We start from the raw sequence: 13,711 nt of genomic DNA, 5'->3' as shown, positions 1-13,711 counted from the left end.
GTATCCTTATTCTCAAGGTTATTCCAAGTGTTCATGGTGTTGTGTGAACCATTTGAGGTGTCACACTTGGGGCACTAGGCACTCAAGCTTTATGAAGAAAAGTTACATCAAAAAAAGGTATGTACTCTATCTATTTTATTACCCAAGTATATGATATTTGTATGCTAGTATAGGGTAATATCTTGGAAACTTCATATTTGCATGTATAATAGAGAAAACATAGATCCAAGGTATTTAGGGTTGTATGTGCACCATAGGATGTTGTAGTATACTAAAACCCAACAGTAACCACTTCCTCATAGTAGACAATAGAGGAGTCAAGGAGGAACAAGAGCAAGTTCATGAGAAGTACTCAAAGAAGGATCAACCGAAGTAACCAAAACGTCTTACACGTCACAATAATAAATAATAATCTTGTTTAACTTAATGAGCGAGTGGAGACACTGCTCCCCTTATATGTTATTATTATTTTCTTACATGCAGCTGGTAACAATTATTCAGGCAATAGATATTTATTCGAGGATAGCTATTCTAAATTCATAAAGTTTATTCGGTATAGACTCTTTTATGAATTATTTCTAGAACCCTGTGGAAGTCAGGACCCGATACACTCAGAATTAAGATAACCTTGTCTTTTCAGCTTTCGGCTTATGTCCACTGATTTAGACTTATTCCATATCATCTTTGTATTCTTTTAGCAAAGATGCCTCCTCGCAGATCAAACAGGCGCACTACTCCGATAACTCCAACTCCGCCGCCGCAATTCGATCCTCCTGATCTCCAAGCAGCGATATCCTCCGCAGTGGCAACTACTCTAGCTCATTTCGGCGAAAGTGGTACCCTCGGATCTGGTAGTGGTACCCACCTAACCAACCCCGGCGAAAGTGGTACCCACCTAACCAACCCAACGATGACCTAGCAGCTCTATGCCCCGGGATGGTTACCCCAGAGAGCAAGAAGATAGAAAGATACATCTGGGGTCTAACCGCCCCGATCCAAGGAGATGTACTGTCTTCTAACCCAGCCACATTCGATAGTGCTAAACGCCTGGCTCAGCGGCTTATTGACCACAGAGTCCGCCATGGTGTGGAAGTCCCCGTTCCCGAGCCATCGAGGGAAGAGGACAATAGCCAGAAGTCGGGGAACAAGAGGAAGAAGAAGCGAACAACACAGGACACCCCGCAGGAGGAACAAACGAGTACTATGTACGCCGCCACAACACCTGCTACTCCAGCACCTGCCATTCGATATGCTGGAACCCTCCCGAAGTGTGGAAAGTGCAACTATCACCACACTGGAGTATGTCGGGAAATGCAGTGTCTGAACTGCCACAGAAAGGGACACACAGTCCGTTGCTGCAGGGCACTGGCTCAACCGATCTCCCAAGTCCCCGGAGTTGAAGAAAACCAAGCCTGCTATGGCTGTGGTGAGAATGGACACTACCAGGAGGACTGCCTGATAACAAAGAACTCAGGAGCGGATGGACGAATTCTGATGATCACCGCAGGAGAATCGACCTTGGAGTCGCCATCAAGCAGCGGTACGTTTTCGAAATAGTAATTACTTTGAAAAAAAAAATTAATCTTATATTTATATAAGATTAAAACTTGGGGATAACACTTAAAAGTAATTATAATAACTCACTTATTGAAATAAGTCACAGTATTCAAGAGAACTAAGAGATCCGTTCTGAGAAGCTATGATGGCTTAGTATGTACATTAAGGGTTGTGCATAGCTAAGATTTTACAGACTTAGAGTGAGTGATTCCACCTTAATTCCTGTTCCTTGTTTGGTTGTGGATTTGAGGTAGAGTTACTCAGTCGACCGTCCAATTCATCTTAATTATCCATAACTTGTATATTCCAGGCGATCGTAGTGGTACCAAGGAGGATCGTAGTATAAAGTATCGATACTAGTTATCAAGGCACTTTCGTGGTATGTACTCGCTCATCGCGGTACGATACGTAGAAGTGTTAACAACAAGGGAAAACAGAAAGCACTAGAACATTTACAAAGATTACATTTTCGAGCACACTAGGGAAGTACATCATCGTATAACAAAAGTTTCTTTCAAATTGGCCAAAACTTTGTTCAGTAAAGAGTTCGTTGCTATCATTCGTCATGAGTTGGCGTGGTCTTCACCATACTAAGTTCATATGTTTCTATCGCCTCGACCGTCAAGTTCGTGAAACCTTCATCATTCGTAACGACAGTCCGATCTAAACTTAAGTTTTGTCTTTCGTATTCTAAACCCCGAAGTACTCATGCAAAGAGTACTTTGTCTTCCGAAACCTTGCTGTCGTATGTTTCACAGACCTTTACCACTCGTCCAACAAACCAAGTTCAAGCTCAGAGGCTAAAGGACGAATATATCCCACCTATCACTATTCAGTGTATATGCAAGGGTGGTATATGATTATGATTACGCAGATCTAGTATGTGTGTTTCCGCTCTATCTCCTGTTCCTTGTTTGGTTGTGGACCTGGGGCAGAGTCGCACATCCGACCGTCTAACTAATCCTAATTATATACAACTTGTATACAAAGAGAACATACTAAGATACTATAACAGAACAAACATACTAAGATGCTATAGCATAGGAACATACTAGATCTAATTATACCAACGAATCACTAACTCATTGTTCTAAACAAAAGGTGATAGTAAAATTGGGTGTACATGATCGTATAACTTAAATGTGATCTTACACGGCCTAGCAACTGGTTTGCTGAAGTCGCGTTTGGTTCCCAGAATCTCTTGCAATGAGAGCGTATAGTACGGGTTCTATTCATCACATTATGACCTTAATAAAACAAACATGTTTTAAGGTAATCAGTACTGCAGGATGTCAATTCAAAAGACAACTGTGTACTTATAATTTCCCATTACTTTCATTTTGTGACAGTTCCACTTGAAAGTTAATGCAAACTATTTTCGAGTCAAGATAGTTATAAACTAGGGAAAACTTACATTTTTACAACCGTCACACAGAACAGCCGAGTCTAGTACATTCAGTAGAAAGGGGGCCTATAATGCTAACTTTATGATTCCTTAGTGTATGCATTCAGGGATATATATTAATCGGGTCCGACAGGTAGTAGGATGTGTGCTTTCCGCTTCATTTCCTGTTCCTTGTTTGGTTGTGGGCTTAGAGCAGATTCACCCAGCCTACTATCTATCCGATCTTCGCTATATATATGTTTCCGTATACACCAAGTAATCATAAGGGGTACCAGGTATGGGCCAGGTCATAGGACACTAATTCAATGCACCGTTTGCTAGTACAAATCATACTTTTCAAATAAAGAACTTTTGGTATTCAAAACTAGAAACTTTCCCAGTAAAGGGTTTAATCCATTTCATTAAACCAATAAAACTTAAAGGACCTTAGGTGGTTAATTCTATAATACCTTAGTTTATACACCAAGGTTATATATAATTAATATCCGATAGGTAGTTGGATGTGTGCTTTCCGCCTCATTTCCTGTTCCTTGTTTGGTTGTGGGCTTAGGGCAGATTCACACAATTAACTATCTGTTCGATATTAGATTATATATAACTAGTATAAACTAAGTGATTATAGAAGGAACTACTGTGGTCATCATTTTATTATAAGAAATAAGAGTTTTCTTAAAGGATCTTTTCATCAAATATAAAGGAACTATTACAGTTAACTCCGTGAGTACCGAGTGAATACGCAGGAGTTATATACAACGATGATCTAACAAACAATGGGATGTGTGCTTTCCGCTTCATTTCCTGTTCCTTGTTTGGTTGTGGGCTTAGGGCAGATACACACAATCGATTGTTTGATTACTCTGAGTTTTATATAACTTGTATTCATTTAATACTCATAGAAAGGACTGTAGAGTCATTTTTACTTATCTTTCATCAAAGCAGGAAATATAGGATTTTCTGGAGGAGCAGGCAAACTTTCTAAACAAAACTTACTACAACTTACTACAACTTTCTTACTACTCACTTACATCACTAAAATCTTATGAACTCACCAGCTTAAATGCTGATCTACGCTTTCAAAATAACTTGTATTCTCAGGAGACCAGTAGACAGGTACGCGCACTGGGATTCAGAAGATGGAGCAGTTCAGCTTCATGTCTTTTTGTTATTTGCTATGTATTCTATATTATGTGAATCACACTTTGTAAACACTTTCTTTCTAATGAAATGGTTGTTTATTACTTCGCTTACTATGATGCATGACTTGTGATACTAAACATGACGTCCTCCGCCCCAGAACGTTTCCTCCGTTCCGGTTTTGGGGTGTGACATATTCACTCCTTCACAATGCTAGTTTTCGAAAGAATATCGGGACGAAATTCCCTCTAACGGGGGGATGATGTCACAACTGACAATTTTAGCTAGGAAATTCTATTCCTGTGTAACCATTCAACAATTGTAAAACATATACTTTAAGTAAATCTCACTCAATGCTCAGTTAGATTCATCAAATATATTCATCAAAGAGTCTGAAGCCCTAAGATCCATGGTTTAAGTCCATTTTGGACTAGGAGTTCCTTATTGGGCCTAATGGACCAATAAGCACCCAATTCAACTTTATTGGACTTAGAAGCCCTAATTGGACCCTAATTGGACCCAATCCATAAATCTAAAACATTTTGGACTATTTGGTCCTAGAATGATTCATTCTAACCCTAATGGGCCTTATTGGGCCATAACTAATCCAATTAACCTTAGTGAGCCATAAGCCATTCTTGTATTCAAATTGGGCCGTGAATGCTTCCAAGGGCCCAATGGGCCGAAAAATTCTATGTTTAGGATCCAATTATCCTAGCTAAGGTGAATGGGCCCAAACTACTCTATCCTTTCTTCTTGGCCCAAAATCTCGGCTCATGTTTAAAAAAAAAGAGAAAAGAAGAGATTAAGGGAGGGTTGACTTTGGGAGGTGCCACCTCATTTTTATTTAGAGGGTAACTGTAGCGACGTAATTTTCAAAACAATTTTTCATTTTTAAATCATACTTTCAATCACACAATAATCACAAAAACATAATGTATCCACTGTGTCATAACAAAACATGTCCCAGAATCTCAATAACATAAACTCCATAAGTGTGTACGGATCATGCCGGCGCCTTCCCGCGATCCTCGCTAGTACCTGAAACACATAACATGACAACTGTAAGCATAAATGCTTAGTGAGTTCCCCAAAATACCACATACCACACATACGCCTTTCCAGGCCATAACTCTGTAGGATCCTCCGATCCATGTGTCTCAGGGGACTTCCGTCCCGAATCCCGGTAGACCTTCCGGTCCTACCCGTATCGACCTTCCGGTCCGTAACCTCTTGACCTTCCGGTCCATATCATCTTGACCTTCCGGTCCATATCATCTTGACCTTCCGGTCCTTATCGTACATAACATACATAACACATACATATCACATAACAACATACAACTCATACATCTCATAGCATATAAGACCTTCCGGTCACACATAGGTACCCTTCCAGGTACAGCATAGTGAGAAGACTCACCTCAATAAAGTCGGATAAACTCTCGTGCTCCACGTCCCGACCTAGCCTCCTCCTATTATTCAAATAACATTCCCGATCAATATTCTCTCATAATCTCATCTCTACAGATTGGGTAGAAGGCCATTCTACCCTTCCCTGAACTCTCCTGAATCAGTCTTGACCAAAACCCTAAAGTCAACGAAAGTCAACGGTCAAACTTTGACCCGACTCGTCGAGTGCACAAGGGCGACTCGACGAGTCCATGCGGGTCCTCTGAATCCTTCAAGCCTCTCTTGGCTCGTCGAGTCCTCTGAATCCTTCAAGCCTCTCTTGGCAACCCCGACTCGACTCGTCGAGTCCACTTATGGACTCGGCGAGTTGCTTCCATGTTCATACTCAAATGACCACCTAAGGTCAGATCTGCTTCCCTAACTATCAGATCTACCCTTCAAGTGCTCAAAGGTCACGTAAAGGTGCAACCTTTACGTGCATGCAACCCATATCAAGTCACAAATGGAGAAATAACTCTAAGAATGGCAACCTAGTCCCCAATCTCTCATTTGCTTGCATAAAGCTGAGGGATAGTGGCTCTATGGACCTCTCATGGTCCTGATCTGATGCTATTAACACAAAGGAGGCCTCATACTCACTAGATCTTACATAAAATGGAGGTAAAAACCCTAAAATCATGAAATCTATCATATCAACATGAAATAGAAAGTATTATACCTCCAGAGATGAAATCTCAAGATGATTAGCCCAGATCCAAGCCCCCTTCACGCTCTAGATTGGTGTTTCCTTCTTCCTTCTAGCAAAACTACACCAAAAGTGATGTATTAACCTCTTCTTGCTCTCAAACTCTCTTACTGCTCTCTCTAGGGTTTCTCTGGGATGAAGTGGCCGCAAATGGAGGCCATAAAGGCCTTTAAATAGGGCACAGACCCCGAGAATTAGGGTTTCAAATTACAGCGCAGACTCATCGAGTCCACCCTTCCCGACTCGTCGAGTCTGTTCATTAATCTAGTCAACACACGCGCTCCTACTCGACGAGTCTACGCCTCAACTCGTCGAGTCCCTCCCTTTTTCTCAAAAGAATAAATGATCAAATATAATACCTGGAAATCTGGATGTTACAATTCTCCCCCACTAGAATCAGACTTCGCGCCCGAAGTCTTGCTCCGCAAACAATTCTGGATGCTGCTCCCGCATCTCCAACTCCGGCTCCCAAGTCAGCTCGGATCCTCTCCGATGTTGCCACTGGACCTGCACCGGGGATACCTCCTTGTTCCTTAGAACCTTGATCTTCCAATCCCGGATCGCGATTGGCCTCTCAGCATAATTCAGGCTCGCATCCACCTGAATATCCTCCAGCGGCACCACCGCCGACTCGTTGGCTATACACTTCCTCAACTGAGACACGTGGAAGGTATCATGAATCTGGCTTAACTCCGTAGGTAGCTCCCACCGATATGCTACCTTGCCCACCCTCGCGGTCACCCTGAACGGACCGATGTATCGGGGCCCCAGCTTGCCCCTCTTCCCGAATCGGATCACTCCTTTTCAAGGAGACACCTTCAGGAGTACGAAGTCTCCCACTTGGAACTCAAGCTCGGATCGTCGCCTATCCGCATAACTCTTCTGACGACTCTGAGCCGTCAATAACCTCTGTCTAACCTGCTGTATCTGCTCTGTCGTCTGAAGCACTATCTCAGTGCTACCCATCACACGCTGCCCTACCTCTCCCCAGCAAATGGATGTCCGACACCTCCTCCCATACAACAACTCGAAGGGAGGCATACCAATACTCGAATGGTGGATGGTGTTGTAGGAAAACTCAGCCAACGGCATATACGTGTCCCAACTTCCTCCGAAGTCCAACACACATGCTCGGAGCATGTCCTCGAGCGTTTGAATCATCCGCTCACTCTGTCCGTCCGTCTGGGGGTGGTAGGCGGTACTGAAATGCAACCTCGTACCCAACTCCTCGTGGAACTTCTTCCAGAACCTGGAAGTGAAACGTACATCTCGGTCTGACACAATCGAGATCGGCACTCCATGCCGCGATACCACCTCCCTCACATACAACTTTGCCAACCTCTCAGCAGAAGAGCTCTCACTGATAGCAAGAAAATACGCGCTCTTCGTCAGCCGGTCGACGATCACCCAAATTGCATCGACACCCCTCGCGGTCCTCGGCAATTTGGTGATGAAATCCATAGAAATATGTTCCCACTTCCATTGGGGAACCTCAAGTGGCTGCAACTTGCCATGCGGACGCTGGTGCTCGGCCTTAACCCTGCGACAGGTCAAGCACCTCTCAATAAACCATGCTACATCCCTCTTCATACAGGGCCACCAATAGTCCTTCTTCAGGTCCAAATACATCTTAGTGGCCCCGGGATGGATCGAGAACCTCGATCTGTGCGCCTCCTCCATCAAAGTGGTGCGCGTCCCGCCTGCATACGGCACCCAAATCCGACCCTGAAAGGTCATAAGCCCACGACTATCGGTAACAAACTCAGGTACTTGCCCAATCACCCGCTCTCTTTTGCTGTTCTCCGGTCTCACAGCCTCTGCCTGGGCCTCCCGAATGGTGTCCAACACCGGAGTCATCACTGTCAATCGCATACAACTGCCTCGAATCGGGGCACTCTCCGCCCTACGACTCAGCGCATCAGCTACAACATTAGCTTTGCCCGGGTGGTACAGGATCTCACAATCGTAATCCTTTACCACATCCAACCATCTCCTCTGGCGCATATTCAGGTTGGGCTGATCCATCAGATATTTCAAACTCTTGTGGTCCGTGTATATGGTACACCGAACCCCATACAGGTAATGGCGCCAGATCTTGAGGGCGAACACCACTGCCCCCAACTCCAGATCGTGGGTGGGATACCTCGTCTCATGAGGCTTCAGCTGCCTCGATGCATACGCTATCACATGCCCCCTCTACATAAGCACTGCACCCAACCCCGATATCGATGCGTCACAATACACCACAAAATCCTCCATCCCTTCCGGGAGGGCTAGCACAGGGGCTTCGCATAACTTCTGGCGAAGTGTCTCAAATGAGGTCTGCTGCTCCGGACCCCATGAAAAAGCAACACCCTTCCGGGTCAACCTGGTGAGAGGCACGACGATCTTGGAGAAATCTCTGATAAATCTCCGATAGTAGCTGGCCAATCCTAGAAAGCTCCTGATCTCGGTGGGTGATCTTGACACCTCCCACCTCATAACCGCCTCAATCTTGGCCGGATCGACCAAAATCCCATTCTGGTTGACGAGATGCCCCAAGAACTGGACCTCCCGTAACCAGAACTCATACTTGGAGAATTTGGCATAAAGCCTCTCCGTCCTCAATACCCCGAGGATCTCTCTCAGATGCTCCTCGTGCTGCTCTGTAGACCTCGAATACACCAGTATATCGTCGATGAACACGATCACTGAACGATCCAACATCGGTCTGCACACCCTGTTCATGAGGTCCATGAACGCTGCTGGTGCATTGGTGAGCCCGAAAGGCATCACCACGAACTCGTAATGCCCATAACGAGTCCTAAACGCCGTCTGCTGGATATCCTCATCACGCACTCTCATTTGATGATATCCAGACCTCAGATCAATCTTGGAGAACCAAGACACTCCCTGCAACTGATCGAACAAATCGTCGATCCTTGGTAATGGGTAACGGTTCTTCAAAAATAGATATGAGATCCGGTTATCATCAACTCAAAGTCCGAGATGAGGACATTCCTAAGACTGCTTTCCGAACTCGATATGGTCACTACGAATTCGTCTTAATGCCCTTCGGTCTAACAAATGGCCCCGCTGCATTTATGGACCTCATGAATCGAATATGCCGCCCATTCCTTGACAAATTCTTCATCATCCTCATCGACGATATTCTGGTGTATTGTCGAAGTGAAGAAGATCATAGCCAACACCTTCGACATATTTTAGAAACCCTACGGGCTGAAAAGTTGTATGCGAAACTCTCCAAGTGCGAGTTCTGGCTCCGTAGTGTAAACTTCCTGGGCCATGTAGTCAGTCAGGAAGTAATACATGTGGACCCCTCTAAAATCAAAGCAATTGAAAGCTGGGCAGCTCCGGCAACGCCATAGGAAATTCGTCAATTCTTGGGTCTTGCCGGCTACTACTGAAGGTTCGATCAAAACTTTTCCAAGATAGCCAAAACCCTCACCACGTTAACCCAAAAAGGCGTACCCTTCAGCTGGACCGAAAAGCAAGAACATGCCTTCCGAACCTTAAAGCAAGCCCTCTGTAGTGCTCCAGTGCTGTCCTTACCAGAGGGAACAGAAGACTTCATAGTTTACTGTGATGCTTCGAATCAAGGTTTGGGTTGTGTCCTCATGCAACGAGAGAAGGTAATTGCTTATGCATCCAGACAACTGAAAACGCATGAAGTAAATTACACCACGCATGATCTAGAATTGAGGGCGGTGGTCTTCGCCTTAAAATTTTGGAGGCACTACCTCTATGGTACCAAGTGCACCATCTTTACAGACCACAAGAGCCTCCAGCACATTCTAAATCAAAAGGAGCTAAACATGAGGCAGCGAAGATGGGTTGAGCTGTTAAACGATTATGAATGTGAGATCAAATATCATCCCGGCAAGGCTAACGTGGTAGCCGATGCCCTGAGCAGAAAGGAATATTCAAATCGTCGTGTGAAGACTCTGTCAATCACCATCCAATCTCATCTGGCTTCACAGATCAAGGAAGCAATTGGACGCATTGAAGCCATAGAATGTCGCTAGTGAATCGCTACGAGGAATGGAAAAGGAGCTCGAAGTTAAAGACGATGGAACCCACTACTTCATGAATAGAATCTGGGTTCCCAAAATTGGGGGATTCAGAGAGATAGTCATGCATAAAGCCCACAAGACGCGATATTCTATTCATCCGGGGTCAGATAAAATGTATTTGGATATCAAGCAGCAATATTGGTGGCCTAATATGAAGGCAGAGATAGCCACTTTCGTGGGCAAGTGCCATACTTGCGCCAAGGTGAAAGTAGAATATCAAAAGCCCTCGGGACTATTGCAACAACCAGTAATACCCGAGTGGAAATGGGAAAGGATTACTATGGACTTCGTGACCAAATTGCCAAAGACAGCAAACGGATTGGATGCTATCTGGGTAATTGTCGATAGATTGACAAAATCCGCTCATTTACTGCCAATAAAAGAATCCTACAAGATGGAAAAGCTGACCCGAATCTACATCAAGGAGGTCGTGAAACTCCATGGAGTGCCTGTGTCTATTATCTCGGATCGATATAGCAGATTTACTTCAAGATTTTGGCAATCTATTCAGAAGTCAATGGGAACACAACTAGATATGAGCACCGCCTACCACTCTCAGACGGATGGTCAGAGTGAGCGTACCATCCAGACACTCGAGGATATGCTCCGAGCTTGCGTGATTGACTTTGGCAAATCATGGGATGCCCACTTGCCTCTGATTGAATTCTCTTATAACAACAGTTACCATACGAGCATCAAGGTCGCTCCCTTCGAGGCTCTCTATGGTCGTAAATGTAGATCGCCCCTATGCTGGGCCGAGGTGGGTGACACTCAACTAGCAAAAGGGAAATCGCCAACCAGTGCTCTTACAGGACCCGAAATCATTCGTGAAACAACCGAGAAGATAATCCAAATCAAAGCTCGACTTCAAGCATCGCGAGACCGACAAAAGAGCTATGCTGACAAGCGGCGAAAGCTACTAGAGTTTCAAGTTGGGGATCGCGTGCTATTAAAAGTCTCTCCTTGGAAGGGAATGATTTGATTTGGGAAAAGAGGAAAATTGAACCCGCGGTACATTGGACCGTTCGAGATTCTTGCCCGAATTGGTCCAGTGGTTTACAAGCTGCAGCTACCCGTCGAGCTCAGCAACGTGCACCCAGTGTTCCACGTCTCAAATCTGAAAAAATGTCTATCAGATGAAACCCTTGTCGTCCCTTTGGAAGAGTTCGACCTAAATGAGAACCTCCTGTTTGTCGAATAACCATTCGAGATTATGGATAGGGAGGTGAAGCGTACAAAGAAAAGTCGCATCCCGATCGTGAAGGTTCGATGGAGCGCGAAACGCGGATCGGAATTCACGTGGGAACGTGAAGATCAGATGAAGCAGAAATACCCTCACCTATTCTGTGACAACCCGAAAATTTTTAAATTTTTGCCTTGTAAAGCTGAGCCAGTCAGCTCAGCTGAGTGTCAGACTCATTTCTGCTATCATTTAGCCTCGTTTAGAGTCCGTTTAAAGGTTCAAAGCTCAGTGCATTCAAGCCTCGAGTATAGGAATGGATCACGTACAATTCTGGCACCAAAATCGAGCCTTACACTCCAACCTCAGGAGTGTATGGCCGCACACATGGGTGTGCGGCCGCACACCCCTCTCCTGGCAGCACACTCACGTGTACTAAGGTAGAACTCATCCTCCTTTAATCCCTTCACCCTCCCAAGCCTAGAACTCGATTTTGCTCTCAACTACCATCCGATTTTCAGCTTAGATCTTCGACTTTGTAAGTGTTCTTCTCCCGAATTGTTGTTAATCTTCATAAACTAGTTACATCCTTTGATTTCATCCATTTGAAATCATATTTTATATAGATCTTCAAATCTCACCAAGAACACCAAGAACACACACTTGTTCTTGGCGATTTTGGACCTTCTCGAGCTTCCGGATCGTAAGTACCCTTTCGTTAAGCTTAGATCTTGTTAAGAACACTTGTTTAAGTCCTTAGAACTGCCCATAACTCATATTGGTATGGTGTGTGCGGCCGCACACCCAATTGTGGCCGTACACCCCTTAAAAGACCCCAAAATGGCCTCCAAAATGCGTTTCTAGCTTCACCACTTGTTGAGCAATTGTCCCACAAACCTCCCCCCCTATGGATAACGGTTTTGTGCACTCTTTACCATGAGTGTGCGGCGCACACTCCCTGGCCGCACACCCATCCATTTGGCCGTACACTCCCATTTAGTGAATCACATGTGATTCCAACACTTGGTCAAAGTGTTTCCTAGTCCCGTAAGGTGTTTTCTTGCATTTGGTTGCTTCTAAACACTATATTTATGTCAATATATGTCATTATATGTCATTTAGGACTCGTTAAGTCTCGGGACTTCATTCATGGAACTTCTCATCCTTACGCGCCTATTCGTTTGAATCACCTACACAGGGTGAGTTCTTACCCCGTAATTAATCTTCTAAACTGGTTTAAATGCTTTTAAGGGGGGGGGGGAATACAATTTGAACACAATGTTAATTGTGTAATTATTTGATATAATTGTCTTTCAAAGATTGCTTATGTCCATTATAAGTGATCAAAACATTTCAAAAACTCTTTTAAAGTTATGTTACTTTATAGTTTAGCAAAACTCCATTTTAAAAGTACCAGCATAACTTAGTAGAAAAATGAGTCTTTTCAGTAACAGTTCAAGTGAAATACTAGTAAACTATAAGGGGTATAGTTTAGGGGTTCAGTTCTTACTAGATACTAGAGCCTACTATAAAGAGAATCAGGGAGGTAGAAACAATACACGATAACAAAGAGAACATACTAAGATACTATAACAGAACCAACATACTAAGATGCTATAGCATAGGAACATACTAGATCTAATTATACCAACGAATCACTAACTCATTATTCTAAACAAAAGGTGATAGTAAAATAGGGTATACATGATCGTATAACTTAATTGTGAATTTACATGGCCTAGCAACTGGTTTGCTGAAGTCGCGTTTGGTTCCCATAATCTCTTGCAATGAGAGCGTATAGTACGGGTTCTATTCATCACATTATGACCTTAATAAAACAAACATGTTTTAAGGTAATCAGTATTGCAGGATGTCAATTCAAAAGACAACTGTGTACTTATAATTTCCCATTACTTTCATTTTGTGACAGTTCCACTTGAAAGTTAATGCAAACTATTTTCGAGTCAAGATAGTTATAAACTAGGGAAAACTTATATTTTTACAACCGTCACACAGAACAGCCGAGTCTAGTACATTCAGTAGAAAGGGGGCCTATAATTCTAACTTTATGATTCCTTAGTGTATGCATTCAGGGATATATATTAATCGGGTCCGACAGGTAGTAGGATGTGTGCTTTCCGCTTCATTTCCTGTTCCTTGTTTGGTTGTGGGCTTAGAGCAGATTCACCCAGCCTACTATCTAT

Source organism: Lactuca virosa, chromosome 4 (genome assembly GCF_052849685.1).
Source record: "Lactuca virosa cultivar CGN04683 chromosome 4, Lactuca_virosa_CGN04683_v6, whole genome shotgun sequence".
Lineage (NCBI taxonomy): Eukaryota > Viridiplantae > Streptophyta > Magnoliopsida > Asterales > Asteraceae > Lactuca > Lactuca virosa.
Note: the sequence above shows the minus strand (reverse complement) of the source record.